Source organism: Mesocricetus auratus, unplaced genomic scaffold (genome assembly GCF_017639785.1).
Source record: "Mesocricetus auratus isolate SY011 unplaced genomic scaffold, BCM_Maur_2.0 Super-Scaffold_100676, whole genome shotgun sequence".
In the NCBI taxonomy this organism is placed as follows: domain Eukaryota; kingdom Metazoa; phylum Chordata; class Mammalia; order Rodentia; family Cricetidae; genus Mesocricetus; species Mesocricetus auratus.
This window is the reverse complement of record NW_024429266.1, coordinates 55,386,686-55,406,455: the sequence shown is the minus strand read 5'-3', so window position 1 is coordinate 55,406,455 and position 19,770 is coordinate 55,386,686.

The following is a 19,770-nucleotide window of genomic DNA, read 5'->3' as shown; positions in this document are numbered from 1 at the left end:
ATCTTACTACAGCCCAGAGCCGTTTCTGCATATTCCTAAACAGAAACCCGTTAACATTTCTCAATTAGATTAAACGCCCAATCCCAGAGAGGTACATTCCGACAAAAGGCAGCTACATTTGGTAGCTGGGTTGGGTAGAGCAAGTGGGAGAAAATGCTCATAAATTATATCTGGTAAAAGTCGAGATCCAGAACGTAAAAGAAGTTTCTACAACTCAACAATAACAACAAATAACGCAATTTAAAAGTGGGCAAAGGAAGGCTGGGAGTGACAGCCTTCCTTTAACCCCAGGAGGACAGGAAGACAGGAGGATTGTAACCCCGGGGTCGTTTTCTGCTACGAAGTCAAGTTGTGGCTGACTACTGTGAACAGAGCTGCCGTAAGCATGGGAGTAGATTTCTTTGTAAGTTTGGATCATGTGACAACTGTTTTCATTTTAGGGGCTTTCATCCTTTTCATAATCGCTGCTGAAGTTTACATTTACACCAGTAGACTACAGGGTTTCCTTTTCACGCGGGGGGGCAGGGGCTTGTTATGTTAAGTCCTTTTGTTAATAGCTATTGTTGCTGAAGTGGTCACTAATGGTAGTTTTGATTTGATTTCCCTGCCACCTTCCCTCTCCACCAAAGTATCATTTGAGCAGATGTTTCTGGGGAAATGCAGAGAAATGCAAACCAAAGCCGCTATGCAGTGCCGTCTCACAGGGGTCCTCAGGGCAGCTGCTGTTAAAAGAGCAGGAAATAAATCGTGCTGTCAAAATGAAGGTCCCAAAAATGATTTTTAAAAGAACAGAAAACAGTGAGGACATGGAAAAGCTGAAACCCTCATGCTGTGTTTATAGGGAGACAAAATGCGACAGACTCGGTTTTGTCAAGAAGATCACCGTATGATCGTCAGTCGCACTTCTGGTGACAGCACAGGGGCTGAAGGCAGGTGTCAAACAACAATGGCCATTCACCGTACCGCCTCACCTTCACGATAGCCAAGACTGGGAAGCGACAACCGAACAGTTAAAGGAAATGTGGTATCTATACGGAACGGCATTTCTAAGATCCTCAAAGAGGAAAGAAACCTTGTCACAAGCTACAGCAGGAGCCTGGAGGACACCATGAAGTCAGTCAGCTGGTAAACACTGCAGATTCCAACAACGTTGGGGATTATTTTAGCTGCTTTTCCTGTTGCCTGGTTAAAACACCAGGATGAAGGCAACTTAAGGGAGAAAGGTTTGTTTCGGCTCACAGTTCCAGGGTGCAGTCCATTGTAAGTCACGGCGGCAGGGACTGCAGGCAGCAGGTCACATCTTGTCCAGTCAGGAAGCAGAGGCACATACATATGTACTACTCTAAACACAAATGTTAAATATAAAAGAAAAATGGTCACCAGGGACTAGGAATGGGGAGACTGGAAATAAAGAGAAGTTAGGGGACATCAAGACATTTTCAGAGACTAAGTCTTGGTCTTCTGTGGCACAATAAGCAACCATAGGCTATGGCAATCTAGGGCAAGTTTCAAAACAACTTGAAGGCTATAGTTAACAGCACATAAAATAAGACGGAAGTGTCTGTCACCCCAACTTGACCACGAAACATTGTGTGGATGTATAAAATTGTCACTCCATGTCCTGTACAGGTCTGTCTCCACAGAGAAGACAGCTGGCCTTAGCAGCATCCAACTGTAATTTCAGTATCCAGGAGATTGAGGCAGGGGGATTGTCACACGTTCCAGGATGAATAGACTGCATGGTGAGCTCCAAGACCAACCTGGACTAAAGTAAAACTTGTTCCAAACCAAAGGAAAGCAGAAGTCAGGGAGAGGACTAAAGTTCATATATTTGGAAAGTTCTAGAGTCCCATTACACACCAAATTGAATATACTTAAGAGTATGAACCTGCATTCTTCAAATGTTAAAGAAGGAAATCTGGTTATATCTTTTTAAATAATTATTTATTTTATTTTATTTATTTCAGGTTCTCCGGAAGAGCGGCCTGTGCTCTTAACCACTGAGATACCTCCCTAGACCCAGATAATATTATTTCTTTAGCTCAATAAAAAAAAGAATCAGCTAATTAAACCCATGGGCAAACCCACAAACTACTGGAGAACATTCATAGTGCACACATCTGAAAGTGAACTTCTATCTAGATCACACACACACACACACACACACACACATACACACACTGCCACAAAACCCACATCTCAGTAATATAAGGGGACAAACCAGTTAAAATGTTGAAAACAGACTTGAGTAGGCATTTGACAGGTGAAGGCAGGTGAGTAGATGCGGTGATATGTTATTTATGATTTATTAAAGCTTAACTGAGGGTATAGAAAGCAAAGCTAGCCACAAGCCACAGAGCCAGGCAGTGGTGGCACACACCTTTAATCCCAGGACTCAGGAGACAGGCAGACAGATCTGTTAGCTCAAGGCCACACTGAGCTACATGAAATTGATCCAGTCCTAAAGAGAAGCAGCTCACAGGAAGGTGATCTCAGCACTTGGGACCACACACCTTTAATCTCAGGATTTGAGAGGTATAAAAGGAAGGAGCAAAGTCAGTCTTAGAGGTTTATTCTCCAGCCACGCTGAGGAGAGGACAGCCCTTTCAGCCTGAGGTAGAGGCAAGAGCTAGTGGCTGGCTGCTTTGCTTCTCTGACCATCAGCTTGAAGCTTGAGCCCCAATATTAATCTCTGGGTTTTTACTATTCATGTTACAAGTACATGCTAGACCCATATAAAAATCCTCAACACCATTTGTCAGCAAATGAGTAAAAAATCACAGCTACGCCTCACTACAGCCCACATGCCAGTGAGGCAACAGCTTCCTGAGGCTCTGGTGGCCATGATGTTTCATGACACCCCTGAAACCTCACACACAGGTCCTCAGTGTGTGAACGAGTGCAGAAAATTACTTTAGAAAGTAGATTTTAAAGATAAACTAACTTGCAACTAACCAATGACTCTCATTTCACACTTGTCTACTTCTTCAAAGAAGATAAACAGGTCTTTAAGGAAACTCATCCAGGGACAGTCATAGAAACGTGATTCATAGCAGCCAAACAGCTGAAAATTACCATGTCCACAGACAGGAAAGAGGAGAAACAGGCTGAAGTGGATTCATGAAACCGAATTCTTATTTTAATTAAAAGGAACAACCTGCTGAAGCGCACGGCACAGGAGATGAATCACAAACGCTTGGAGCTGATGGAAAGAGTCTACACGGATGACACACACTTAATGGTTCCCAAAAGATTCTGTCTTCAAGCAGACAGAGCATCCACAGAGAGAAAATAGAATCAGTGATCTGGGGACTGAAGTCACAGATTAACAGAGAAGGAAGAGTATAAAACAGAACTATAGGGTGATAAATTTTTTCCAGGGGCTGGAAAGATGGCCCAGAAAAAACACTTGCTGCTCTCACAGAAGACCTGGGTTCAGTTCCCAGCACCCACACCAGGATGCTGCACCTGCCTGTAACTCCAACTCTGAGACATCTGATGTCCTCTCCTGGCCTCCACGGACACTTCGAGCTTGTGTACACACATACATACATTCGCACGCGCGTGCGCACACACACACACACAAACACACACACATGAGCATAAACAAAGATATGATAAATATTTTAAAATAAAAAGGGGGAAATTCTATTACTTGTTAGTAATGTGGGCTATCTCAGAGAACACATTTATTAAAAATTCACTTAATCGTATACTTGAGATGACCACATTAAAGCCAGTACACCTATTATCCCAGAATTTGGGAGGCAGAGGCAGGTGGATCTCTGTGAGTTCCAGGCCAGCCTGCTCTACATTGCAATTTTCAGGACAGCCATAGCTACATAACGAGACCCTGTGCCAAGAGAACAACAATAACAAATATGCAAATGAACATACTAAGAGCTGAGATACCACCTAGCTGTAGAATGCTTGCCTAACACACACGAGGCTCTGGGTTGGGTTCCCAGGACTGCAGCGGAAGAGATGGCTACATTTTACTACATGCAAGTTTACTTCAGAAAAGGAAAAATAATAAATATAGATACAAAGGTGAACCTGGAGACATGAGGAAACAAACACACAGGAATGTCAATCAGTAGAAACCACAAAAATAACCACAGAAAGAAACAGGCTTTACACACAGGCTTTACACACCACAGTTACAGAAATTACATCTTGAAATAACTGTACTACCATAGTCACGAAAACAGAACACAGGTGGAGAATTTTTCCAGAAACTAGAAAGTCTGTAAGAAAACAAAGTCCACTTGAAAAAGACCCAAAAAGAGGAAACGAAGTGGGTTTAAGAACTCTGGGGGGGGGAAGAATTTAGCAGATTAGGTGAACATAGAGTTAGTCAACTGGAAGATAAATCAGAAAAGAAATGCTCAGAATAAAGCCCAGAGAAGAAAAGAATGGAAAAGAATAAATGGGGTGCCAGAAGCATCTTTGGCATAGATTTAGAGACTAAAGGAAGAGAAGAGGAATGGGAAACGCATGTATGAATAGCTGGTGTGGAGGCTGAGGGCCAGAAGTGCTGTGAGTTCAGCCCCTCATGGGACACAGTGACACTGTCTCAAAAAAGAATAAAGAGGAAAGGATGGACAGGAAATCCCTAAGAGTGATTGAAAGATGGGTGCAGGTCAGTGACAGAGGACTTGCCTAGCGAGTGTGAGGCTCTGGGTTCAATTCTCAGCAATGAAACAAGACGAAATGAAATGCCCTGTTATGTACAGCAGAGTAAAATAGATACAAAGAAATATAAAGTCTTGAAATTATTAAAAGGAACAAGATATAGGCTGACAGTCAATGCCTTGACAGGAGCACAGCCCCCAGAGCAATGAGATGCTGTAATTAGTGTTCCAAGAGAAAGTAATTCTATTCTCAGCAAAGACTCACTTTAAGAAGAACATGAAGTAGGACATTTTCATATGAAAGTATTTTACCAGCCTACTTATACTAAAGAAAGTATTAACAGATATTCTCCAGACAGCAGGAAAATAATCCTAGATGGAAAGCTAGAGATAAAGATTTTTTTTTTTTGGTTTTTTGAGACAGGGTTTCTCTGTGGCTTTGGATGCCATCCTGGAACTTGCTCTGTAGATCAGGCTGGTCTCGAACTCACAGAGATCCGCCTGCGTCTGCCTCCCGAGTGCTGGGATTAAAGGCATGCACCACCACCGCCCGGCTCGAGATAAAGATTTTAAGGCAATAAAAATCAAAATTCATAGGCCAGAGGCTAGAGAGATGGCTCAGCAGTTAAGATCACTGGCTGCTCTCCCAGAAGACCTGGGTTCAACTCCCAGGACCCACATGGCGGCTCCAGTTCCAGGGGATCCCATGCTCTCTTTTGGCCTCTGAGGGTGCTTCACACAACTGGTACACATATATACATTCAGGCAAAGCACTTATATGCAGAAAAATAATAAAATAAAAATTTAAAAATCTAATATTGCATAGAAACAACAAAAGCCATTTTAAGATTTAAAATATAGAGAAAATTAAATACATAGGTTAGGAGAAGGGCTAAGTGAATTAAAAAATTACCTAGGAATTAGTAGTAATAATATATAAGTACCAATTAGTTGTATTATTAATATTATAATTTCAAATAATTATGATAGAGAATAACCTCTAACCTACAATCCATGACTGGTCCTTTTTTTATATTTTAATTTTATTTTATGCTCATTAGTACTTTACCTACATTTATGTCCAGTTGAGGGTGTCGGATCCCCTAGAACTGGAGTTACAGACAGCTGTGAGCTGCCATGTGGGTGCTGGGAATTCAACCCAGGTCCTCTGGAAGAGCAGCCCATGTTCTTAACCACTGAGCCATTTCTCCAGCCCCATGACTGCTCCTTTTTAAACTGTGGTATTTGTTTTGTTTTGTTTTCATGTCTTTCAGTATGCCTTGTAATCCATTGTTGTTGAAAATCAGACATCCTGTTTTCAAATAAAAGAAACTGAAAAAAAATTTTACTGTGAGGTTTTATATTAACTTGACAAGGATCCGGGCACCGTTTAATGTTTGCTGTATGCTAACTGTCTTTGAGTTTCCTTACACTTCCTTCTCTAGTTTTGCGTTGAGAGAGGCTGGTCTGCTGATGTTCCTGCCCACCTCCGTCGTGCTGGGATTACAGGCGCCAAGCAACCTCCCCTGGATGGACTTCTTAAATAAAGCCTAATTCTTCCGGCTGTCTCCGTTGGGATTCACTGTTCCAAGGGAGGATCATTTGTTGACTAATAAGCACATGGTGAAACCTCAGTTTTTCATGGCCCCAAGTCTCTGAGCTGTGACTATCCAGAGAATTTCTTAGTTTTTGTGTTTTCCTCCATCAGACGGGAAGGTGGAGTTGGTCAGTGCTTCCCCAGACAAGATGAGGCTCTTGTAGAGTAATGTCTCTTAAGGGACACACTTTTGTATTGAAGGTGCTCTCCATGGATTTTACAATTACCACTTCCCCTCCCCCACCCTCCCCGCCCCCATCTCCATCCGTCTCCATTCCCATGGACAGCAGATAGTGGGATAAACCCTTTTCCAGCTTTTAGTGTGAGAGCTGTTGGGATTTCTGAGGTAAAACGTATAAAGAATCCGTCCACCCCTGGCAGTTTTAACTGTCAAGGTCGTCTACACCCAATCTCCAACAGTTTGTCACTATCCCACTCAAGTGTTCCTGACAGCTTTTATCAAAAACGGCAGAGTTGAACCAGGCATGGTAGGGCACACCTGTGGTCCCAGCACTCGAGAAGCAAGTGTAGGAGGATTACCACCAACAAGTTCCAGACCAGCCAGAACTATGTCTCGAAAATCAATAACTAAAACTATATTAAAAACTGCAGATAAATGCGGGGCGTTGGTGGTGCACGCCTTTAATCCCAGCACTTGGGAGACAGAGGCAGGAAGATTTCTGTGAGTTCAAGACCAGACTGGTCTACAAGAGCTAGTTCCAGGACAGTCTCCAAAGCCACAAAGAAACCCTGTCTCAAAAAACCAAAATAAATAAAATAAAATAAAAAATAAAAATAAAAAACTGCAGATAAATTAGTAAATAAATGAGGTATTTTCTGTAAGAGGTGAATCAAACAGACAAACTTTTGGCAGTGTTAATTTTGCTCTTTAAATGCACCACTCCTGAGAGGAATCTGAAGAACCTGAGGTGAAGGTGTTTGGCATGGGCTTTTCTTAGTGTACCCCTCACTTCCTGGCTCCATCGAGGCAAGACAGAACCCATCTGTAGGGCCCAGCATGCCCTGGGGGCGGGGATTGTAGTTCCCTGTTCTCTTTATCTCTGTTTTGTTTCCTAGTCATGAACTGACCTTACCATGCCCTTAATCACTGTGTATGACCTCACCACAGATTTGAAACAGCAAGGGCCAACTGTCAGAAACCTCCAAAACCAGGAGCCCAAACTGAAAAACTTCAATACACTCCCCCCCTTTTTTTAGAAGGTTGCCTCAGTGGAAAATTCCTCAAGGTCCCTTCCCCTGGACAGGGAACAAGGTCTAATTAAAAAGAACATCTAGTCCAGAGTGCTAACGAAGGAGACCGGCAGGCTGTAGAGATAAGTGTACATGTGACCTTGTGGTTTCTCCAGGAAAGATGAGTTATGCCCGCGCTTCTGACAATCCCCTATTGCTTGTCCAAATCCGGTAACTCCAGGTCCCATGTCAAAGACCTTCAGAGGTTCTATGTTTCCAGCTTTGTTGCCTGAAGACTACATCTCTCTTTTGGGCTGGCCCCACTCAGCATGTATAGCTTCCTTTGGCAGATATCTCACGGCTCTGGTACCTCTAACATTTTAGGGTCTCCAACACAATACAGGCGTCACTTTCATAACTTCACACAATGGCGTCTGTCCCATGACCTCTTACCCTTCCAGGGCCTTCACGAAGGGCTTGCCCTGCCACGCATTGCCCAGCCTCAGTGGTATTTCTTACCCTCAGAGAAAGACTCTACAACCATTTACTCAAGTATCCTTCATGATTCCACAGCCAGAATCTCACGGATGCTGCAGTGAAGCTTGGCTGTCCCTTGAATCACACTTGCAGTAAAAGTTTTGTTACTTTTTAGGAGCAGGGCATTCCTTGGGCCTTTTGCTTTCACAAGTTGAAATCTTAGCTGGGTGGGGTCTTATCCCTGGGGCATACCTCTTCATTCCAACTCAAGTCAGGCCTCTTCTTAATTCTTATCTCCTTTTAGCAGAAGTCTTGTGTGTTAATTACTGTTCTGTTGCTATGAAGAGACACCATGACCAAGGCAGCCGGAAAAGAAAGCATTTAATCGGGGGCTTGCCTACAGCTTCAGATGGTTAATCCACGATTATCATGTCCGATGTAGAATCTAAGAACTTACATGCCGGTCTACAAGTTAGAAGCAGAGACAGAGGAAAACTGGGTCTGGATGGGCTTTTGGAACCTCCAAGTCCACCCCTTGGGAATACCTCCTCCAACAAGGCCACACCTCCCAATCCTTCCCAAAATAGTCTACCAACTAGGGAATCAAGCATTCAAATATACAAGTCTATGGGGGTCATTCTCACTTAAACCACCACACCTTGGGTCCAGTATTAAATTTCCTGGTGCTCTTTTTCTTCTCAAACTGTGCATTGTGTATTTCTTTTTGCCCTACATGGCCTTTTTCACTGCAGACCTTCATAAGAGTGATTGCTAATAGCCATGCAGCACAGTCAACATTAGGCTGTCTTGAGTTCTCCTCTGCCAAAGAAATCAGTTTACTATTTTTAAATTAGCCTCAGGAAAATTCTTAGGGCAAGAGCATAAGATAGCCACATTCTTTGCCAAAATATCACAAAAGCATTCTCTAGCCCAGTTGCTAATATTGTCTCCTATGAAAACTCTCAGTATTACTGTCTTCCAAGCTCCTACTAGGATGGCCCCTTAAGCTATGCTTATGGAATTTAACTACTTTTTCTAACCCAAAGTCTTCCATATTCCTAAAAAAAATTGCACGGTTGAGTCTGTCACAGAAACACTCCACTTCCTGGTACCAAACTCCATTAGTAACTTTTCTACTGCTATAATAAAGCACCATGGCGGAGGCAACCTTTAAAAGAAAGCACTTAGTAGGGCTTATCATTCCAGTGATTAGAGTCCATAATGGCGGAACAAAGATACAGTGGCAGGAACAGCTAAGAACTCACATCTCAAACAGCAAGCAGGCGGCAGAGGGTGCCACCAACTGGGGATCAAATATCCAGACATATAGCCTATAGGGACTATGCTCATCCCACCGCTGCACTCTGACTTAGAAAGTGTTTGACATAGGTACAATGTTGCTTCTATTTTTTGGATTAAAAATACTTAATATGAGATTGATCTTCTTAGTAATGTATAATACAAAATAGCTAACAATAATTACAAAGTTGTATAGCAGATTTCTAAAATTTATTTGTCTTGTTTGACCCAAATTTTATGCCAACTGATTAGAATAAAGGTATTTTGGCTTTTGGTATTTTGCTTTGTTTTGAGACAGGGTCTTACTATGTAGCCCTGGCTGGCCTAGACTTGCTATGTAGACCAGGCTGGTCTTGAACTCACAGAGATCTGCCTCCTCTTGCCTTCCAAGTGCAGGAGGCTGGGATTAAGAGTATGCAGTACCAGCTGGGCGTTGGTGGCTCATGCCTTTAATCCCAGCACTTAGGAGGCAGAGGCAGGCGGATCTCTGTGAGTTCGAGGCCAGCCTGGTCTACAGAGTGAGTTCCAGGACAGCCTCCAAAGCCACAGAGAAACCCTGTCTCCAAAAACCAAAAGAAAAAAAAAGAGTATGCAGTACCATATCTGACAGTATAAAGTAAATTTAAATAATGAAGCAACATATGATCATTGTTAGTGAGAAATGTTGGGAGCACAAATGTCCTTGTGCCCACAGATCACCAGAGAAAACAGGAATGTTAGGCTAATAGCCCAAATGACCTCTATGCTGATGGGGGATGTCTTTCTGTATGCTGTAAATATGTTTCAATCATTGGTTGATGAATAAAGCTGTTTTGGCCAATGGACAGGCAGGATTTAGCCAGGCGAGAAATCCAAACAAGGATAGAAGTAGTAGGCGGAGTCAGGGAGATACCATGTAGCTGCCAAGGAAGCAAGAGATCCCAGCATCACCGGTAAGCCAAGACGACATGGAGATACACAGATTAATAGAAATGGGTTAATAATTAAGAGAGAGCTAGCCAATAAGAAGCCTGAGCCATCAGCCAGTTTATAGTTAATATAAGCTTCTGTGTGATTATTTGGGACTAAATGGCTACTGGACCAGGAAGGATAGAAACTTCAGTCTACACTATGCTGTCTGTATGATCGAGGCCATGCCAGATCTTTCCCTTGGCCCTTAAGTTAGTACAAGAGCCTATCTCTAGAACCCTTCTTCTTGGAAGAAGTGACATGTACTTTGAGTTGAGTTTCGATGTAATTATGCCTCCTTGTGCACAGGGGATTGTATTACATCAGGAAACCTCCCAAATTGTTTAAATACGCTTACACTAAATCACCTGGCATCAGACTCCAGCCATTTGATCCAGCCTGGCTACTAAGTCCACCTGAGCTGAGTTTTCCTTTTTGCCTCTTTGCAGACCATTTCACTGATGCTTTCAGGGACCCCCCCCTCCCCAGAGTAGACCATATTTGTTTGAGGTTAGAAAGTCAGAATCACTCACAGTTGCCATTCTGGTTTCTCCAAGTTGTTTCTTTCTGCGTGTTTATTCTCTCTCTGGGTTTTTTTGCTCACACATCTGGTGATCTGGCTTTCCTTCCATAGGCAACCAAATCCAATGGAACCTGGAAGCTTGAGTGAGGTTCCCCACTGGGGTGTCAGGAAATGGCTACTCCACTTGGGTCTCACAAATGTCATTTGAATTTCAGTAGCCTTGCAACTTTGGTAACTCTTCTCTTGGGCTAAAATGAATGATTTCAAGCCTCTGCCTGGGATTCTGTGGGTGTTGGGTCTGAGCATGTGGACTGGTGTAAAGGTGCCCCTTTAGTTTCCTTGTCCCCTGGCTTCACCTTTGGCTCAGCATCTGTCACAGGACCCTCCAGCCCTCCACCCTGTGATAGGCCAGCAGCTCTCAAGTCTTCGGCATCTGTCTGCTCCATGCTCGTATTTAACGTGGGTAGAAATCTCAGAATCTGACAGCTCGCACGCATGCCCTTTAGCCCACTTCAAAGCTCTGCTGACTCCCGTCCTTTCCAGGTGCTTTGGCATCAAGTGCTCCTGCTGCCTGTGACCTCTCCTTGCAACCCGAGGACTCAGCCTTTTTAGATCTGCTAAGCCACACACACCTGTTCACTCCACTTCCGTCCTCCAAACACTCACCAAGATCTCCCATGCATTTCAGCCACATCCTGTGTTTGCTCTGTCCTGGTAGACTAATATGGCATTGTGTACCTCAGGGACTAGGGGCAGGTAGAGGACTGTTGAGTCTGTATGCCCAGTGGAAACAGTTTTTCCTCCATAACAATATGTTGAAGCATCATTTCCGCTTATTTATTTATTACACTTGGGGGGAGGACATGCATGCCATGGTGCTCATGTGAGGCTTGAGGACAACTTGGAGGATTCGTCTGTCTCTCCTTCCACTTTGTGAGTTTCAGAGATCGAGCTCAGGTTATCAGGCTTGGCGGCAATCCTCTTACCTGCTGAACCATCTCGCTGTCCCTCACTGCATCTTCTTAATGAAAATTAGAATTTCCTGCGCAGAAATGAAGGGTGGACCTGAACATTGCAAGCTTCTAGTTAGGATTGTTTTTTTCCAGTGATCAGTCCCCACACAACAGCCCACTAAGGAATGTTTTATTAAAGCAAGCAACAGTCCTGTCACCTGGAAATCCCCAGTGACTAGGAACTCTGTATCAGAAATCAAGGCCAAAGACCAAATATCAGAAACAAAACTATACCTCAGCCTGTGTCTCTTTGGCAATGTCAAAGGATAAGAGCTCTGTGCTGGAAACTGGGGGCAGGGCTCAAACACACATTCTTATATCACAGCGGATCGCATTCATCCATTCATTCAGCAAATATGAATTAAACACCCACTGAAAAATGTCCAGGAACTAGGGATTGAGTAAATAAGAGAAAGCTTACATTCTGGTGGTGGGAAGCAGTGAATGAATGAATGGATGGATGGATGGATGGCCAAGCAGTGAATGAATGGATGGATGGATGGATGGCCAAGGGAAGCCTGAATAGAGAGACGTGTATGAAGACGGCAGGGAAGGACACTCCAGGCAGATGTGAAGGCCTCCTTGAAAGCATATTTGGAACTTTTCAGAGATGAAGTCAAGGAGTTGGTCTTCTTCTAAGTCCCACGGAAGACCAACCCAGCCATCTTAGCAAGAAGCTAGACCAGGCAGGGTTTGATCAAAGTTTCTCAAAGAACATCCCGGCTGCTCAGAAAGCAGAAAAGGAGGGAAAGTAGCTAAGAGTTCTGTGGGTGTGCAGGGTGCCTGCTGCTGACACCCATGTGGAGGGCAAGCCCAGCCCTGGGTGTGGCCAGCCCAACTATGGAGATGAGAAGCTGCAGTGACTCAGGTGGGGGACAGTGTGACACCAGAGGACAGCGTGACACCAGACGCCATAACTGTAGCATCTCAAAGAGACCTGGCTGGGTCCTGGACAAGCACAAAGCCCTCTCACACCGGTCCATTGGTCTACAGCATGACCAAAAAGACAGGATGCCTTCGTTTTACACAGGAGGAAGAGGGAGGGGAGATTGGGACTAACCAGCTCTCCAGCTAGGATGGCTGCTAACCAGAAAGGGGCCTGCTCTGCAGTGGGGACCCAGGACTGGTCTTGAAGGTTCCTTTTGTTCCACACTAGATGTGTTTGTGCTTGCATTTTTTGGGGAGAAGCTCATAGGAGAGGAATGAGAGACCCAGAGGAGTCAAAGTCCCAAAGTAATTTCTTGGGGGGTCCACCGGGACACCCCATTCTTCCTGTCTAAACACTTTCTTTGCTGTTATAAACAAAAGCAGTTAGGTAGAAGTTGGGGAAGGTTGTGTGAGGTAACTGACTGGAGGACCAAGGCAGGAGAGTTCTCTGTGAGGTGTAAGGGCTAAGAGGGAATCAAAGGCAAGAGAGCTGGAGCTGTGAAGAGTGCGACAGAGGTGACAAAGATCTCTCTTCTACAGCCTGAGACCCTTTTCCTTGGGTGGTGTTCTGGTTTATCCCCTCGGAACCGTCCTCCCCAGCTTTACCTGCAATGGTCCTCCCTCCTGCCTCCTGCCCTCATCCTCCATCAGGGGCTTGTTATTCCCCGTGTCTGTTAGAATCAGGTCTGGCCATCAGATCATTCTAAAGCCATGCCTATACACACACACACACACACACACACACACACACACACACACACACACACACACAGAGAGAGAGAGAGAGAGAGAGAGAGAGAGAGAGAGAGAGAGAGAGAGCTGTTCAGTCAGCTGAGTAGCTGCGTCACTCTCCTCCCTCCTATCCAGTACCCTTCCACCCAGAGTTCCCCAGAAGCATCCAGCCTACCTACTTTTCAGTCAGAATTGTTCATGAAGTTTCTGTCCCTGCTTGGAAGATGAGCTGCTTCCTGGTGTGTGTGTGTGTGTGTGTGTGTGTGTGTGTGTGTGTGTGTGTGTATGTGTGTGTGTAAACATGCATACAAATATGTAATACTTGTATAACAACTAAAATTCTGGTTCTGAGCAGTAACAGTGATAGCCTTTGACTTGGTTTTGTTCCTTGTTTTAATGTAAATGAAGTTCCATGTGAGATTGTTGCTTGTTTGATTTTATCTAAGACAGGGTCTCACCATGTAGCTCAAGCTAGCCTTGAACTCATTATGTAGTTGAGGCCCACCTTAAACTTGTGTGAACTTCCTGCCCCAGTCTTTGGAGTGTTGGGATTACAGATATGAGCCACTTCCAGTGGCTGGTGTGAGTTTGAGGAATCGGGGGACATGTTTGCATTTTTCGAGGCATTTGTCTGGAGACCAGGCCTTCTCTAGTGGGGTGCTACCGGGTGCCTGAGGAGTCCTAAGAGGGAGACATTAATCTTAATATTGAGGAGACATGATTTGGAGCTCCTGAACTGCTGCAGATTCTTGCAGAGCCATTTAGAGGAGCCTGTTTGCTGTCTAAAGTAGGTTTTATACACTTCCCTATGAAGAAGTGAGCTAGGACAAGAAGGAGAAGAAAACAATCAAAACAGAGCAGAGCAGCTGTGCTAACCAAGGTAGCTTGGGATGCTAGTGGTGGCTACCGCGCATGCAGCAGCCCTGGGACACACTGGGATGCTTGGGAGACACCATTATCAGGTCCTCTTGGTGACACGAAGCTTCCAGACAGTCTGTCATGGAGGTGACAGGATAAGAAAACTTCCTAGAGAAGCTCTCCCCCCTGCCCTGCCTCCCTCCATCAGCTTCCCCCCTCCCACCCGGGCCGCAGAGTCCAGGCACTTCTGACAATCCCAGGACCCCAAGCAGAGGCAGCAACACCCAAACAAAAGCTGTGCCTTTGCAGGAAAAGTGGAAACACAGAGCACCACATAGGCACCATGGTCAATGTCCGAGGGACCTTAGAGAAAGTTTGTCTCAGAAGTGGCAGATCTCTGATGACCTCAGAGAGTGGACCTCAGGAGTTATTGCCATGTGGCCTACTCTTGCCAGCGCAGCCCTCAAGAGGTTGAGATGGGAGTATCCTGAGATGGGAGTTCCAGGTTAGGCTTGGCTACAAAGTGAGGCCTTGTTTCCAAAGAAGCAAAACAACAAGAACACCAGCTCCCATGCCATGGCTTCACAGCACTCCTCTGAAGTGATGAGACAGCAGAGCTCAGGGGGACGAAGGGACTCACTCACGAGAGGTACTCAATTAGTGTTTCTATCACTGCGATGAAACAGCACGACCAAAAGAAACTTGAGGAGGGAAGGACTTACCTCAGCTTACACTTCCGTATCACAATCATTACCAGAGGAGGCCAGGGAAGGAACTCAAACGGGGCAGGAACCTGGAGGGGGAGATGGTGCAGAGTCCGGGGAGGGGTGCTGCTTACTGGCTTGCTCCTCGTGGCTTGCTCAGCCTGCTTTCCTTACAGCATCCAGGTCAGGCATAGCACACAGTGGGCTGGGCACTCCCACAGCAATCATCAACAAGAAAAATTACCACAGGCTTGCCCACAGGTGAGTCTGCTAGAGACATTTTCCCAAATGGGGTTCCCTCTTCTGAAATGACTCCATCTTGTATCATGTTGACATAAAAACTGGTCAGCACGGGTGACAATGACATTTGTGATCAAACCTCACCTCTTGGCCATCAGACTACTCATATTGAACCAAACACTAAGTCCTGTAGATACTGTAGTGTCCCTGGGGACCCTGGAATCCATGCACACACCAGACACTGCGCATCACACTGGTAGTCTGCACCCACTAAGGGCCGGTAGAGAATTACATGGGGAACTCCCTAAACGACTCTGTTTGGATCTGAGCTACTGATATTATAACTCCAGTTAAAAACCCATGGCTGAGAAAGCCTTGGGACCTAGGGGACAATTTAGTGCCATTGTGCAGCTGAGTTGACACAGCTCTAAACTGTTTTCTAAATAGTTACCTTTATGCCCATAGATAAAAGCTAATCTCAGAGCCAGGTAGTGGTGGGTCATGCCTTTAATCCCATCACTCAGGAGGCAAAGGCAAGTGGATCTCTGAGTTCAAAGCCAGTTACAGAGAGAGTTCTAAGATAGTCAGGGCTATACAGAGAAATCCTGTCTTGAAATAAAACAAAACAAAATGAAACAAACAAAAAAACTAATCCCAGACTTAATCAGAGAAGCTTCTCTTGTCAATAAACATAAGTCAACACAGATGAACACCATCCCTAACCAGAACATTCACTCCAACTCCTCTAAGGCTGGGGGGAGGGGCACACACAGGGACATACAAAAGGGGCGTCCGGGGTTGGGGAGCTGCCGGAAGGCAGGGACAAGGCTATAGAATGCTGTCATCTGGCCAGGGCACAGCCATGCACCATGATACCTGCATTAGCAGCTGCAGTTGCCTCCCCTGGGCCTCAACAAAACTGAGCTTGTCATCAAACAGGAAGGGGAGGGGCTTACAAGGCTGCTGAATTATTGGCTACTGGTGGATCCTCAAGGAAGAACTGTTTCTGGAGAAGTGTTCATACAGTCAGTCAATTCACTGTGCCAATAAAGCCACCTTAAATTAAAGGATGGGGGCTGGAGAGATGGCCCAGAGGTTAAGAGCACTGGCTGCTCTTCCTGAGGTTCTAAATTCAATTCCCAGCAACCACATGGTGGCTCACAACCATCTATATTAAGAACTGGTGTCCTCTCCTGGTGTGCAGGCAGAACACTGTATACACAGTGAATAAATAAATCTTAAAAATAAAATTAAAGGATAGAGTCAGCAATTGACTGACCAGGATTAGCCTTAGAGTTCTTGGAGGACTTAGGAGGTCTACTAAAGAGGACAGGAAGAGAGGAAGGAGAAAGGATTTCTGGGAGACTTCCCAGGCTGGTGGATCAGCCTAGCATTTATCAGGTCTCTGCCTTAATTTCTGACTCCTGAGATTTTATTATACTGAAATTTAGGCAGTTGTTTCAAAGAGCAGTCATTGTCTTCAGATGTAGATCCACAGGTGAGTATACGAGACTCCAGTGCACAGTTTCAACGTTAAACTAAGTGGGCCACAAAACAAGAGGAAGAGACATGAATGAGGGAAATGGAGGTGGGAATGTCAGGGCCGGAAGAGAGATGGTGAGCCCGGGTGTCTTTTGATTGCTTGTCTTAGCTTTGTTTACTTGTTCCCTGTGACCTCTTGAGTGTGTTTATAATTCTCTTCAGATTGAGAGATCTGCGAAAATACCAAAGCAAATAACTTACAGAAATTAATACACATCTTTCAATAATGGTCTCAATTCCTCTACGAAAAGACACTAACAGATTGGATTAGAAAACAGAATCCATCTTGTTGCTGCTTATCATCCCACTGGCATAGGAAAGGGCGTTTTGAGCAGGTAGTGTAGGCAATATGGTCAACAATTAATAAATGGCATCTGGAGAAAGGACACCAGCATTTGAGTGAAGAGGTAGCCTACAAAAATGTGAAAAAAATCTTGATCAGTTATACAAGGGTTAGTGTCTAGACTAAACAAAGAAATAAAAAAAAACTAAGCATCAAGAAAACAACCCAATTTAAGATGACCCATGCCTTTAATCCCAGCATTTGGGAGGCAAAGGTAGACAGAGCTCTGTGAGTTTGATGCCAGCCTGGTCTACATAGTGAATTCCAGGATAGCTAGGGCTACACAGAGAAACCCTGTCTTGGAAAAAAAAAAGTAGAGCGTTCTCAGAACTTGAAATACAAATAGCTCAGAATATTTTTTTTTAATTCTCAACATCCTTTGCCATCACGGATATACAAATTAAAACTACCTTGATATTTCTTCTTACTCCAGTCAAAATGGCTAAGATTATAAAGAAAAAACAAAAACCGCTGACAAATGCTGGCTATGGGGAAGGGAAACACTTATTCATTGCTGGTGGGAGTACAAACCGGTGCAATTACTATGGACAACAGTGCAGAGTTTCCCCAAAAAGCTAGAAATAGATTTACCACATGATCGAGCTATACCACTGTTGGGCACATACATAAAGGACTCTACAACATGTTATAGACATACTTCCTCATCCATGTTCACTGCAGCTAGACTCACAGTAACCAAGAAACAGAAACAAGTTAGATGTCCATCACTGATGAATGGATCATGAAAATGTGGTACTTTCATACAATGGAACATTACTCAGATGTTAAGAAAAATGAAATTATAAAGTTCTCAGGTAAATGGGTGTAGCTAAAAACAGACATTCTGAGTGAGTTGACCCAGACCCAGAAAGACACACAGAACACATTTTCTTCCATTTGTGAATATATCCTCATATATGTGGGTTTCATGTGGAGTATCCATAGAGGTCAGGAAGTCAGTAAAAGGCTGAGGTGGGGGCGGGGTTTCTAGGAAGGAGAGCTGGAGCACAGTGGCATAAAGCATTAAAGGGGGATAGTAGAAAGGGAAGGGTTAAATTGGGAGAGGAGGTGGCGAGCAGAGAGGAGGAGGGAATACAGGGAAGGAAAACTCACCCTGGAGACCTTTTGAAAGAGTCGTATGGAAGTGACTTTATGACTGCAGAAGTACTGTCATTATTACAGTAGAAGCTGCCATATGAAATTTAAATCAAACCACCCTACAGCAGGGTGACAAAGCCCCTACTAGACACCGCAGGCAAACAAAATAAAAATCGCAGTCCCAGGAATGGATAACCTCTTTTAGAGATGTTGGGCAGTGAGGTCCTGTAGACCTCCAAACATTACAGGCAGTTGCCAGATGCTCTTGGCTACCCTCTAGAACTTGATGTCAAGGCCCTATTGCTGAAGACACCACACACCTGAGTCATAGAACATAGACAAATCAAGCTGCTATCACACTCACCCAGAGGCTCCAAACTGGAGAGTTTCAGTGTTGAAGGTGCTATGTGTGCTCCTGGAGAAGGAAAGTAATCATCAGTCATGCCCCACTGTAACTCAGGCCTACAGTAACTACTGGCCTGGAAAGACATGCCTACTCCGGCAAAAGAGGCATTAGAATAACTGACTTTGAGCTAAGTCTGTTTCACAGTTGTTGGTGCCAAGAACCTGTGGCTAGACAGGTCAGAAGTCCCAGGGGAGAACCTACTACTGTTATTCTACTAAATGGACATAGTACTTACGGCAGCTTGGAGTTAATTGGCCCCCATAATCTCATAGGGAGTGGCACTATTTGGAGGTGTGGCTTTTTGGGGGCAGGTATGGCCTTGTTGGAAGAAGTATGTCACTGTGTGTGCAGGCTTTAAGGTTTCCTATGCTAAGGATATCGCCCAGTGCCTCAGTCTATTTCTGTTGCCTACAAGATGTAGGACTCTCAGCTATTTCTCCAGCACCACATCTGCCTGCATGCCGCCATGTCATGGTGATAATGGACTGAACATCTGAAACTTGAGCCACCTCAAGGAAATATCTATATGAGAGCTGCTGTGGTCATGGTGTCTCCTGGCAGCAATGAAAACCCAAACTAAGACAGTAGTAAGGCAACTTATAATTATACCCATAGATTTATGCCTCCCCTCTTGAGAGAAGTTTCTTTCTTTAGCAGGTGGTGATTAACACAGACACCTGTAACTGGCAATGTGTAGAGACTAGGTAACTGCAGACTATTCAGGCCTAAATGGTATACTCCCTTCTCCAAAGGCTCAGAGAGGAGAGGTGGGCAGGAAGTCCCACCCCTAGGGGAGGGGCTAGGGGCAATTAGTAACTGCTGGGAGAGGCAAAGCCAATTTTCTTTAAAGATGTGGCCCCTTGTAGGGCCCACGTCACAGAGGAAGGTCACACATCTAAGAGTGTACGGGCAGCACAAATGGACTTGATAGAGAGGAGGAGAAAGGGAAAGAGGAGGAGGAGACACAAAATTATTACGTCAGAGGTGGACTTGAGATAAATTGGGAGTGATGAGTACAGTCAAAATACAGTGTATGAAACTCTCAAAGAATAAATAAAATAGATTGCCCTGGCCAGCAGGGCACAGCGAAGGTCGAGCCCACGGGAACCTGGAATGAAAGGGACAAGAGACACAAAGAATGGGCAGCAAGACAGGCTCTCTGATCAAGCTGCAAGTTTTTATTTTCTCACAAGGATTCTTATAGTGGTTGAGGCAGGAAGCTTGATGGAGGGGGGGGT